General features: G+C 35.5%; 1 long non-coding RNA gene across 3 annotated transcripts in view; it reads right to left on the reverse strand.

Annotated features, from left to right (window-relative positions):
* Positions 1-1,140: 1,140 nt before the first annotated feature.
* The window catches only part of LOC141496152 (uncharacterized), a 63,205-nt gene continuing 50,571 nt past the window's right edge, over positions 1,141-13,774 (reverse strand). For 2 of the 3 annotated variants that reach the window (XR_012470957.1, XR_012470955.1), the window contains 2 exons: positions 3,690-3,735; positions 1,141-3,099 (listed from right to left, as the gene is read on the reverse strand). This is a non-coding gene — a long non-coding RNA (uncharacterized LOC141496152). The remainder of the gene's footprint in view (positions 3,100-3,689; positions 3,736-13,774) is intronic. The other variant, XR_012470956.1, reaches the window with a different exon arrangement.

Genomic DNA, 13,774 nt, shown 5'->3' on the forward strand with positions numbered 1-13,774 from the left:
GCCTTGCAAAAACCTTTAAAAAATGCCTTGTAGATCCCTCTTTTTTAAAAAAAATCTATTTTTCCAACTACGTGCAAGGATCCCCTCTTTTTTATTTTTTATTTTTTTAAAAAAAGATTTTATTTATTTTGAGTTTTACAATTTTCCCCCCATTCTTGCTTCCCTCCCCCACCCCCCACAGAAGGCATTCTGTTAGTGTTTACATTGTTTCCATGTATACGTTGATCTCAGCTGAATGTGATGAGAGAGAAATCATATCCTTAAGGAAGAAAAATAAAGTATGAGATAGTAAAATTACATAATAAGATAACACTTTCTTTTCTAATTTGAAGGTAATAGTCTTTGGTCTTTGTTCAAAGTCCACAATTCTTTCTCTGGACACAGATGATATTCTCCATTGCAGACAACCCCAAATTGTCCCTGGTTGTTGCACTGAAGTGATGAGCAAGTCCATGCCCCTCTTTTTTAAAACTGAGGATCAGTAAAAGGGCAAGTGAATTAGCTTCTCAACAGTCACCCAGTAACCTTGTAGCAGATCCAGATATAACTTGTATCCAATCAGGTTTTCTGACTTCCGTGTAATATGTCTCCAAGGAGTTTTCCACAGAACCCTGCTGAGGGGTCGCATTCCTCCTCACCTCAGAGCTTATTTTCTTCCATAGTAGAGGGTCCTGAGGTGTAGGAAGAGGGAATGGGGATACAGGAGCTGGATCACAAGGTGGCAATTGTTGGAGAGCAGAGGAGACAAGACCAAGCCACTCAGGGTCTCAGGGGTAGCCCTTGCTATTTGGGGGGGGGGGGCACTATCTTGAGGAAGCTTGCTGAAAGGAAATCAAATACAGGACAGAGAAGGTGAACTAGATGAAGGGGAATTAATGACTAAGGGTAACTTGGCAGCTCTGCAGTGGAGAGAGCACTGGTCCTGGAGTCAGAAGAATGTGAGTTCAAATCCAACCTCATTTACTTGACTCTAATTGTGTGACCTTGGGCAAGTCAATTAACCCCACTGATCGTTTTTTTTTTAGGTTTTTGCAAGGCAAACGGGGTTAAGTGGCTTGCCCAAGGCCACACAGCTAGGTAATTATTAAGTGTCTGAGACCGGATTTGAACCCAGGTCCTCCTGACTCCAGGGCCGGTGCTCTATCCACTGCACCACCTAGCCGCCCCTAACCCCACTGATCTTTCCAAAAAAAGTTAGTTATGTGGGGGGAGGATATAGGGGTCAAGCAGGAGAAGGAAACAAAGGATACAATATTTGGAACTAGAAGGGCGATGTTCAGTATTAATTAAACTCACACACTGACATACCCGCTTCCCCTTAATTTTTGCTTTACTTCCATCTTAGTGGTAGCAAGATGAAGAAGAAGTGAGGAAGGAAAGCAGCATTTTCATACCACTTACTATGTGGTAGGTTTTACAAAAATTATTTCATTTGACCCTCACAACCACCCTGGAACGTAGAGATTATGATATCCCCATTTTAGAATGAAGAAAACGGAGTCAGTCAGAGTCTAAGTGACTTGCCCAAGGTCTTGAGGCCAGATTTGAATCCAGATGATCCTATTTCAATGACTCTATCCAATGCACCACCTAGCCACTTCTAGTGGAGTGTAATTGAATGGGAAAAAACAACACCGAATCACGACTATACCTTTTAGCACCTATGTGACTGAACAATTTATTTAATCTTTCCGGAACTCAGTTCCTCATCTGTAAAAAGAGAGGACTGGATTAGATATGCTTTTGGGTTTCATAGACAAAATAGATTCTATGGTCCCATCAAGTTCTAAATTTGTGATTCTAAAATTCTCCGATGGATACATATTTCTTTTACATGGATTTGTCTTAAAGTTGGCATCTTTTGGTCTTTATAATGACCAAATAAAATCTTGGCAGATTGTGCCCAGTAAGCCATACTTTCACTGGTTGTTCCTTGAAACTAGGAGTATGGTTACATTAATCATAAAGAATTAAAATAGCTATTGATCATATTGGTGGAATTTGTCCTGGGGCATGCCCCAGGGTCACATGTAGAGCAAAATCACTTCCTAGGAAAAGCCCCTTGGAGACAACCAACTAATTTACAGAAAAGAGGAAAACTGATGTCAGTTGGCTGTTTATTCAGGGAAATTACCTGATTTGTTCAATAAGGTTATAAGGACATGAACCTTTAGATGGGTATTTTTTTTTTTTACTACAGTTCCCTGTGGAGGTTGTGGGTTTTCCTAGTTAGAGATTAGCAGGTGATCTGTCGGTATCTCATGGAAGGTGGATCTCCCTGGTTAAGACTGATTCAGCTGATTATTGTGGGTGAGAGTCACCCCTTCCTGGGACTGTAGGTAGGGATGAATGGGGAGAAAAGGGGAAAAACTAAAAAGGCAATGAAGCCAAAAGGCACATGGGCATTAGATGTGCTCTAACTCAACAGTTATTGAATTCTATCATTTTAGATAGGAGAAATTTCCTAGAAGATGGGCACTTCCTAGAGAGTTTAGGGACCTAGTTTTATGATCAAGAAGAGAAATGGTGATTTTTCTCTCTAGCAATCTTAGGTTCAATAATTCCAGGATCTTACCTTTTAGAGGGAGAAAGGGATTTCTTTGGCAGCACCACCTGTCAGTTGAAAATATGATTACGCATGTGGTCCTTGAACCTTAAGTACAAACTTCCCACTGCACAGGGAAGCAAAAGACTTAGACTTTGCCCTCCACAATATTACTGTGTGTCATTCAGTCAATAAACATTTTGAAAGGGTGAGTTATTCAAAATGTTTCTGATCTAATGGGAAGGGAATTCCCCCTTTAGCAATCCTAAATTCATTTCCTTCCTTGGGAATCCCAAAGCTCAGGGAAATATAATACCATAATTACTGGAAGCTTGCATATTTTTCAGTAGTGTGTGTAAGATTCATCAGAATTTTTAGGGGCTACTGTACTCTTTTCTTTAATCATAAAGATTTTATTTATTTTGAGTTTTACAATTTTTCCCTTAATCTTACTTCCCTCTCCCCCCCCCCACAGAAGGCAATTTGCCAATCTTTACATCATTTCCATGGTATACATTGATCCAAATTGATTGTGATGAGAGAGAAATCATATCCTTAAGGAAGAAACACAAAGTATAAGATCAGACAATAAGATATCAGTTTTTTTTCTAAATTAAAGGTAATAGTCCTTGGTCTTTGTTCCAACTCCACAGTTCTTTCTCTGAATACAGATTGTATTCTCCATTGCAGAAGGGGCTACTGTACTCTTCCAGCAACCTTAAATTCATTTCCTTTCTAAGGGGATTTTAAATCTTAGGGTAGTGTTGTGAAACTGGGGAACTGTAGAGGATGATGGGCAAGGTGGAACTCAGCAGAGGGAGGAGAATCTGATCAATTCTTTATGGGCTACTGTGAGTCTTCTGGGTTTAGCTTTTGGGTTTTGGTTTTGGAGGATTTGGCACATGGGGCAGGATTGCATTTTATGTAGGGTGAAATAAAGACTCACCTTAATCTATGTATGTATATATATATTGTGTGTATATATATATATATGTATATATTGTATGTGGTACATGTGTATGTACTCTGAGTGCTTGTATGGGAACATGAGAACCAGTGTCTATGGAGCTCTAAACATGAGAATATTCTGAGAGTCTCATCTCCAAGTATTTCCTAACTTTTTCCTCCCTACATCAAAGCTTACCTGTTTTGTGTCCTAGTCCTCCTACATCAGTTCTCTTATTAGGGAACTGCAAAAAAAAAAACAGATCTAAAGATTATTGAGGAGTACAATTTATAAAATCAATTCACCAAATATTTATTGAGCATTCATATGTAGAGCATTGCACTAGGACTTCAGAGAAATGCAAAATTAGACAAGACAAGTCCTCTTCATGGCACATGTGTTCTAGTTGAGGTGTACAATATGCATGAAAAAGTCAAAATTCAAAATAATACCAAAAAAGATATGCAAACAGAAAGACTAGAATTCAAAAGGAAATACAATTTAAAGGCTAAAATTCAAAATCATCAAAAGAAATACAAATTAAAGAGTAGAAATCAAAATAAAACAAAATAAATATAAATTATAAGGCTAGAATTCACGCACACAAAAAAATAAATACAAATTAAAAGGCTAGAAATACAAGTAAAGTACTATGTGAAATCTAAGAGGAGAGGGGATGTCATTAATGGCTGGGAAGATCAGGGAAATTTCTTAAAGGAGTTTAAAATTAAACTTTAAATGTAAAGGGGCTTTAAAAGATGAATAAAAATTCAATAGGCAGAGAGACATGAGTATAGTATAATTCCAGGCATGAACAGGAAACATTACAAGCAAAGGTATGGCATCAACTGAGTTGTCTTGTTTGTCTAGACTATAGCATATTACATATATATATATATATATATATATATATATATATATATATATATATATATGTTTATATATAGTGCTATATTGGGGAATGTCTTGAGAGTATGGCTATTATTCTGGGGGCGGTACTAAGGGGCCCCTTATGAATTTTGACCAGAAGAGTAAAATAACTCTGTGAATTCAGGCAAGAGATTATGATCATAGATTCGTAGATGGAAGGGACTTTGGAAATCATCAAGGTCAATTCTCCATTTTTCAGATTTGGAAGCTGAAGCCCAGAGAGATTAAGTGACTTGTTGCTAAGTGTTACAGTACATACAGTGCTAGACCTGGAATTGGGAATACCTGAGCTCAAATCTGACCTCTGACTCTAAGCTGTTTCATCTGAGCAAGCTATTTAACTTCTGTCTTATTTTACTAATTTGTAAAATAGGAATGATGATAATAACACCTTCCTCCTAGCTTATTATAAGGATAAAGTGAGGGATTTGTAAGACTCTTTGCAAACCTAGAAACTATTGCTACTTTTATAATTATTGCCACACTTCTGATAAATGTAAAGGCAAAATATAAATCCAGATCTTTCTGATTCAAAGTCTACTATTTTATCCACTAAACCACACTGCCTATAATCAATCAACAAGTATTTATCTAGAGTTCACTATGTACAAGTCATTTAATTTGCTTGGACCTCAGTTTTCGCATCTCTAAAATGAGGGAGAGGGACCACATATCTCTAAGGTTCCTTTATACCTCTAATTCTATATATGAGAAATATAATTCTGGCAAGACAATTAAGAATTAATTAAAGAGGTAGAGAAGAGAGTGGTGATGAGAAAAACTCTCAGTAGACTTGGCAGTAATCTATTAAGTTTAGCTTAGTTAAGGTCATGGAACAATGATAATGTATGCTTTAGCTCAAATTACTAAGTAATGGGAAAATTCCAAACTCTTGGCCATGCTAGCTAACTAGGTGGTGCAATGAATAGAGTGCTCAGCTTGGAGTCAAGAAGACATCTTCATGAGTTCAAATTTAACCTCAGACACTTACTAACTGGGTCACCTTGGGCAAATCACTCACCCACCTATTTGCCTCAGTTTCTTCATCTGTAAAATGAGCTGGAGAAGAAAATGGCAAACTACTCCAGTATCTTTGCCAAGAAAATCCCATATGGGATCATGAATTATACACAACTGAAAACAACTGAAAAACGAAGGGCATATGAGTAATATTTTAGTCAAAGAGAGTCATTCCCTGACTAAATAAAGGTCACATATTCTGCATAGAGAACTATCCCAGCAAGATTTCATCTCTAAGAAAGATTGACAGGACAGTTCCAAATGGGAGTGAGTGTTGGTGTTATCTATGTCTGTTTCTCTAGGATAAATTCACTGTACTCTGAGATCACTCAAACAGCTCACCCCCGAGCTTAAAACAGTTCAATTGCCTTCCAATCCTCATTGAAGAAGAAAAATAAAATACTATATTAGAATTTACATTGTGGTTATTCATGATAAAGTAACTGCTCCTAACTCACTGTGGGTACTTAGATCAGTGATTTTTTTTTCTTGGTCTTATCTTCCCTATCTGTGAACTGACACATTTGGAGCAGTGTCATTCCCTCTCCTCTTAGACTTCACATAACACTTTACCTGTATTCCTAGCCTTTTATTTATATTTCTTTTTGTACGTATATTATGGGTATTATGAATATCATTCCATTTTTATGGGTAAGGAAATTGAGCTCAGAGATTAAATGACTTAACCAGGTTTAAATAACTAGGAAGTATCAGAGACAGAGTTTGAACATAATCTTCCTGACTCATGTCCACTATACTATCCATTATTCCACAAGCTTATTGGTTTTGCGCTTACCAGAATTCAAATCCATTCATTACTTGCTATCTAACTTTATCACCTCAGCTAAGTCGCTGGAATTCTCTGGGCTTTGGTTTTTTCATCAGTGAAGTGAGGGGAAGCTTGAACTAAATTATATCTAAAGTGCCAACTCTAAATGCTATGATATTATGACTAAATGATCTCTGAGGTATCTTTCAGCTGTAAAATTATGAGTTCAGCAGCCTAATCTCCCCTCTCAGAAATTAATATTTGGACTTGGATTTGGCAGTTCATTGTGACAGATGCCTCAGTGGCAATTTAGAGTTCCTTAGCAACAAGAAGACATTGCCCAGAGACAACATAGCAGTCCTCTGACATTTCCTCTTAATTAGCTTGGTTTTCTATATACATGTATGAGGCCATAGTTTACACACACACTCACTCTGTGTGTGTGTGTGTGTGTGTGTGTGTGTGTGTGTGTGTGTGTGTGTTAGTCTCTTCCTCTGTCTCTTATACCTACACATATCTCCTTACTCTTCATTTGTTAATTCCCATTCTTTCTGAATAATCCTTCCAGCTAGAAATGGGGTGTCTTTGTTGGGTAGGGAAGAATGTGAAGACAACTGATTTCCAGTTAATTCCCTAAATGATGAGGATGAGGATGATGATAACTAACATTTATACAGTATTTTAAGATTTTCAAAGCACATGATATATTATCTCATTTGATCATTACTATAACTGTAAGGTACACTAACATTATCCCCATTTACAGACTGAGAAACTGAGGATGAAAGTGGTTAACTGACTTATTCATTGCCATATGGCTAGTGAGTATCTGAAGAGGAATTTGAACACTGTTCCTTTTGACTCCAAGTCTATCACTTTACTTATTCACTTCATACTACCTCTGTAGCTTCAAGTTTTGTTTTGTTGGAGTTTTTGGTTTTTTAGTGTTTTAAATGAGTAGAATACTCCAACCTCCCCTGGACTGCAGATTTTATTTATTAATTAAGGCAAAAATGCATTTTTATTCCTTCCATCTCCTCCACTCCACTTTGAAAACAAAAGTAGAACCTTTGTAAAAAGTATACATAGGGTGGCTGGGTGGTGCAGTGGATAAAGCACCTCCCTGGAGTCAGGAGTACCTGAATTCAAATCCAATCTCAGATACTTAATAATTACCTAGCTGTGTGGCCTTGGGCAAGCCACTTAGGCCCATTGCCTTGCAAAAACTAAAAAAAAAAAAAAAGTATACACAGCCAAAGTAATTTGACTATACCTCCCAAAATCCATCTATTTCAGTCTGTACCCTGAATTCACCCCCTTTCACTCTGGAAATGGGTAACATGTTTCATCCTGAATCCTGAGGAATTGACTATTGCTCAACAAACGTTTATTAAGTGCTTAAGTAGAAAGAATACTGAGTCTGGCAAGGACTGTGCCTTTCTCTATTTCTATATTTTTGAGTATTCTTTCTACTATATCCTGCTGCACCTTGTTCTTGAAATCTTTCTAGAATCAGAGAATATTAAACTCGAAAGAGAGGCTAGTGATCATTTAGTTCAGTTCCCTGACCTTACAGAGTTAGAAATGGAGGTTGAAAGATTTTCAAGAGCTCTTTTCAGTTGACCATGATAAAAGAAAATAATTCCACTTAAAAACTCAGCTCAAAACCACATCTCCCAATAATGTTAATGTTAATCAGATGACTTTCCACAGGAATAAGAACTGATTTTGTGGTTTCATTAGTTTGAGATGATATTTGTAAGTCTTAACACAGTACACATGGTTGATGCTTAAGAAATGATTGTTCCCCCTCCCCCTTCCTTATAAGAAGCTATTGAATAAGCAAATTTCTCCTACCAGTGAAGATCAGCACTTCCAAATCATAGTTTCAGAGAGGGTTGCTTAGAGTCTGAGGGGTTAAGTAATTTGATCAGTTTATATTATGTGTCAAAATTGTACAAATGATAATGTCATCTGTATCTGGGAAGCAAAGACCACAGAAAGGAACAAATTCACTAGTCTTTGAATGTGGCTGAAGAATTTTTAAGATATTTTTTATTTCATTAAATATTTCCCAATTACATGTAAAATCTTTTAACAAATTTTTTTTAAAATTTTGAGTTCTAAAATCTCTCCTTTCCTCCCAACTCTCTCTTCTCTTAGAGAAGGCAAGCAATTTGATATTACTTATACATGTGATGTCTTGCAAAACATATTTGCATATTTGTCATGTTGCAAAAGAAAAAACCAAAAAAACCCCAAGAAAAATGAAGTTATTTTTTAAAAGTATGTTTGAATTTACTCTTAAAGAGTCCTTCAGTTTTCTTTCTGGGGTCAACTAGCATTATTTCATTATGTAACCTTTGAAATTTTCTTATATACTGCCCTGTTTAGAGTAGCTAAGTCTTTCACAATTGATCATCTTTACAATCTTTACAATTTTTGCCGTACTATGTACAATATTCTCTTGATTCTACTCACTTCACTCTGCTTCAGTTCATATGTCTTTTCAAATTTTTCTCAAAGCATCCTGCTCATTATTTCTTATAGCACAGTACTATTCCATCACAATTATATTCCAATTTATTTAGCCTTTCCCCAATTGATGGGCATCCTCTTGATTTCAAATTCTTTACCACTACAAAAAGAGCTGCTATAAATATTTTTGTACAAATAGTTCCTTTTCCCTTTTCTTTGATCTCTTTGGGATGCAGGTCTAGCAATGTCACTGCAGGACCAAAGGGTATGCAGAGTTTTATAGGTCTTTAGGTATAGCTTTAAGTTGTTCTTTAGAATGGTTGGATTAGTTCACAACTCCACTAACAGTGAGTTAGTGGTCCAATTTTTCCACATCCCCTCCAACATTTGTTATTTTCCTTTTCTGTAATTTTAGCCACTATGCTAGGTATGAAGTGATATCTCTGGGTTATTTTAATTTGTATTTCTCTAATAGTAGATTAGAGCATTTTCCATGTGACTATTGATTGCTTTGATTTCTTCTGAAACCTAACTTTTGACAATTTGTCAGATGGAAAATGTCCCTTATTTTAAAATTTGATTCAGTTCCTGTATTTTTGAGAAATGAGACCCTTATCAGAACTCAAATGTAAAATCTCTTCTCCTGCTCCTCTATTTCCTCTTTCCTCCACTAATTTTTGCTTCCTTAGTTTTATTTATGAAAAAGCTTTTTTATTTCATGCAATCAAAAAATTGTCTATTTTAATTCTCTCACATACAAATACACACACACAATAGATATAAAATTAACTCAAGGTAATTGAGAGAGTGAGAGGAGGAAACATGGAAGTCTTCTTGTAGGTGACATATAAGTTTAGTTTCTAAGAGCAGAAATGAGAAGGAAATACATTCCAGAAAAGGAGGATAGCCTGTGGCTCAGAATGAAGATAGGAGATAGAAGGCTATGAATGAATTATGAGCAAGAAGGGCAATCTATCCAGAGCATAAAATACAGAATGATAATAACATTTGTGCTCCCAACCACATAGAATGTTATAAAGATCAAATGAAATAAAGCCTGTAAATATTTTGAAAAAATATAAAGAGCTCTGCAGATGAAAGTTTAAAAGAATGATTGTCTATCTTCAGAAATTTAATTTAGTTCATTCTTGAGAGTTTAAAATCATATCTTATCTCATTTTCTCTAATGAGTGGGTTGCTAAAGCAAAGAAAAACAAAATAAAAGAAAAAAAGAAGCAAAAAGCAATGCTTTTCTCTTGGTCACAAGGTAATTAACAAAGATTAATCTCTATATTGTGTTCAGAGAAATTACTTTGATAGATCCATGATCCCAGCCACGTAGCTGCTCCCTCCAGTGGTAGAATCACAACTCATTTTCTCTTCCCCTGTTCCAACAGATCCCTCTAGGAGTCTTGTCTGATGTCACCTACAGTATCCACAGCACTGCCATCTCACACATGGGGACACCCAGACAAAAACTACTTCAATTTCAAGTAACTCTATGAGTTCATATTAATTCAAAATCATAGTTAATAAGTTTCCCTCAATGTATTCATTTTTATTTATCAGGCACAAGACACAATTGGTTCAAAACTATCTATTGGTTTTTACTAACCAACGGTGGGAAGAAATAAGAACATGGTTTTCTCATTGCCTCATATATGACTATCTTACCTCAAGTCAAAAAGGATCAATTGACTTGCAGTTTCACACAACCAGTGAATAATAGAGCCATAAATAGAACTTAGATGTCCTCCCAATCCAATGCCCTATTTTTCATTTTTATTTGGATACCAACTGGAAGCTTATTGCATTATAAGTTCATTGAAGGAAGGGGGGGTCTTTTTTAAAAATTTTTTAAAAATTTAAAAATACCCTCAGAACTTTGTGGAGTTTCAGACACCAGAGCAGATGCTTAATAAATGCCTATTGAATGATGGACCAATTCATTACTTAAAATGAAAATTTAATTTAGATTCCTCATTGACCAAATGCTTCACTAAAGCATTATAATTGATCCAATAGAAGAGAAATTCAGCTGTTTTTGTTCTTTCTGTTGAATTAATTACTAGGTCTGGAGGCTAATCAATTTAGATAATTCACAAATTTTTTTTGGCACAATTGTTAAATAACAGCGAGACCTGGAAACAAAGGAAGGTATGGATTACCAGCAAAAGATTAACCAACTTTACACTAAAAGAGGATCAGTCCTTTTCTTCTAGTCTTCCAAAGAGCTAATGTCAAATTACCCGAGGGGACATATTGCCATTGCAGATTTTATCACCTTGAGAATTCTATTTGTACCCCATGAGGAACTCATTTGAGAAACTAGGAAGAGAATCTTGAGAAGTTAGTATGTGAAGAGAATGTGACAGAAAATATTGAGAGGTTGGGCAGGTGTGATCTCACTCTGTGGCAATGGAAGAAAAGGCATTTTATTTCTCCCCACACCCTTAGATCCTTTGTTGAGGACTGAGAGGCCTCCTCTTCTCATGGTGGGTCCTATACAAGCCAGATCTTGCTTTAGTTTTATTGTTTTTGTTTTGTTCTTAGTATGGCTATGGTTGACTCTTCTATTGCCTCTTATCACTTCCAACATCTGGAATTCAGTCAGAAAACAGGACAACAGCTATCTAGGGTTTCTATATTCCACAATATAATGTTAGTTTCTCAAGGTTAAGTATGCTTTATATATATATTTTTTAACTCCACGGAGTTAGTGCAAGACTACACAAGTAATAGGTTCAATAAATATTTTTTGATTGAATGAACAAATAATAATAGTTAACTTTTATATAGAGCCAAGATTCTTAACTTTATTTTACTTTTAATTGATTCCTAGAGCAGTCTGGAATCTATCGACCCCTTCTCACGAAACTATCTTTAGATACATAAAGTACACAACATTGCAAAAGGAACCAATTATATTTAAATATATCTATCAAAATATTTCTTCTTATCTACATTTATAAACTTTCTGAAATTAAGAGCCTCATATCTAGTTTTAAGATTTGTAAAACTTTTTTCTCTTCTTAAATCATTTGTATTTATTTGTTTTGTTCAACAAAATGCAATCATTTTTTACAAGGTTTTTGAGTTTTTACATTTTTCTTCCTCCCTCCCTTCCCTCCCCCCCACAAAAAGCAATCTAACATAGGCTCTACATGTGTAATTATGCTAAGCATAGATCCATTTTAATCATGTTATAAAAGATGAATCAAATCCAAAGGAAAAAACATTAGAGAGAAAATAACAATATAATACATGACAACTTTCAAATGAAGATAGTAAACTTTGGTCTGTCTACATTTGAACTCCACAGTTCCCTCTCCGGATATGGATGGTACTATCTATCACAATTCTTTTATAATTGTCTTTGATTATTGTACTGCTGAAATGAATAAGTCCATGATCCAATATTATTGTTAGTGTGTATATTGTCCTTCTGGTTCTGCTCATTTCATTCGGCATCAGTTCATGTAAGTCTTTCTGAAGGTGATTTCTTATAGAATAGTGTTATATCACATTCATATTCCACAATTTGTTCAGCCATTCCTCAATTGATGGATATCTCCTCAATTTCCAATTCTTGATTTGCAAAACATTTTACATTCAGTATCTCATCTGACATTCACAATAATCTAGTAATGTAAGTATAGAGGCATCATTATCTCCATTTTACTTGTAAGGAAAATGGAACTCAGAGAGGTTAATTGATTTGTTCATAATCACACAGTTAATGTCAATGTGGGATTTAATTGTATATTTTTCCACCATATCTTGCTGCTGCTAGTAAATTTTTTTCTTTAAAAATTTTAAAAGATATATTTTATTTTATTACATTTCTCAATTGTATGCAACAATTTTTAACATTCACTCATTTGTTAAAATTCTGAATTCCAAATTCTTTTCTCCTTCACAGTCCTCCTCTATCCCTTGAGAAGCAAGCAATACAATGTCAATTATACACATCAAGTCATACAAAATATATTTCCACATTTGCTGCTAATACATTCATGACTCAATGTGAATAAGTGATGGATGGAGATGGGACAAGCTCCAAGGCCTAGATAGTTTCCACATACAGAGTGAGAAGACCAAACTATGAAAGAAAAAAAAAGAGATGAAATCAAACAAGCAGAGATACAAGTAGGAAGTTTGCCTAAGAGAGCTATAACTGGAAGTAGAGATAAAGGTCAATTTGCTTTCACCTACCTAAAAATTCCTTCCTTTGCATTGTCTCAAGGTTTTGCTAAATATTACAACAGAGACAATGAGAACAAAGTGACTTGGGTTGAATATGTTCCTAAGTCCTTTTATTGCCCATATCCTCAAAAGACTCTAAGCCTCAAATGACATGGCAAAAATTTGTATCTGGGTTTTACTTTGCCCTCCACCACTAAAATGACTCAAGTCAAATCACTTAATGTCTCTGGACCTTTTTTGTCTTTTTGTGAGGCAACAGGTCTGAAGTGATATATATATATATATATATATATATATATATATATATATATATATATATATATATATATATATATACACATATTTGGGGTCTAAAGGAATTTCCACATCTAAACTTGAAAAAAGACTGAATTCAAAGTGAAGCAGCTGAAGCATATAAAAATGAGTTCAAAGAGACGGGTTAGCTCCTAATTGTTTCACTAGAAGACTAGTCTGAATCATAAAAGAACTGAAATAGTTCCTGGAACAAAAAGTGAAAAAAGCTTCTAAAGACCTCTCTAGGCAAATTGTTGCACAGGAACTGCAATTTAATGGGGAACCAGAAGATAGCAGGAGTAGAAACCCAAAAAGGAGAAAACTGAGCAGAGACCTCAATAAATAGCAGCATAGAAGAATGACTAGACTAGAACACTCCCCTACCCCATTCTGGAGGCTATAGCTTGGAGAAAGCTTGATAACAAAACTAGAAAAGAAGACTGACCTCAGTATTCAGGGCAGAGAGGTTACAAAGATGTCAACCAAGGACTTGCCCTGACTACACATGCTTCTGGCCCCATGAGTGTTCCCTATACCTGTGTTATCCCTTAGGTGTCACTCTGGCTATACATTTTCTCTACATGTG

The sequence above is a fragment of the Macrotis lagotis genome, chromosome 8 (genome assembly GCF_037893015.1).
Source record: "Macrotis lagotis isolate mMagLag1 chromosome 8, bilby.v1.9.chrom.fasta, whole genome shotgun sequence".
Classification (NCBI taxonomy): Eukaryota; Metazoa; Chordata; class Mammalia; order Peramelemorphia; family Peramelidae; genus Macrotis; species Macrotis lagotis.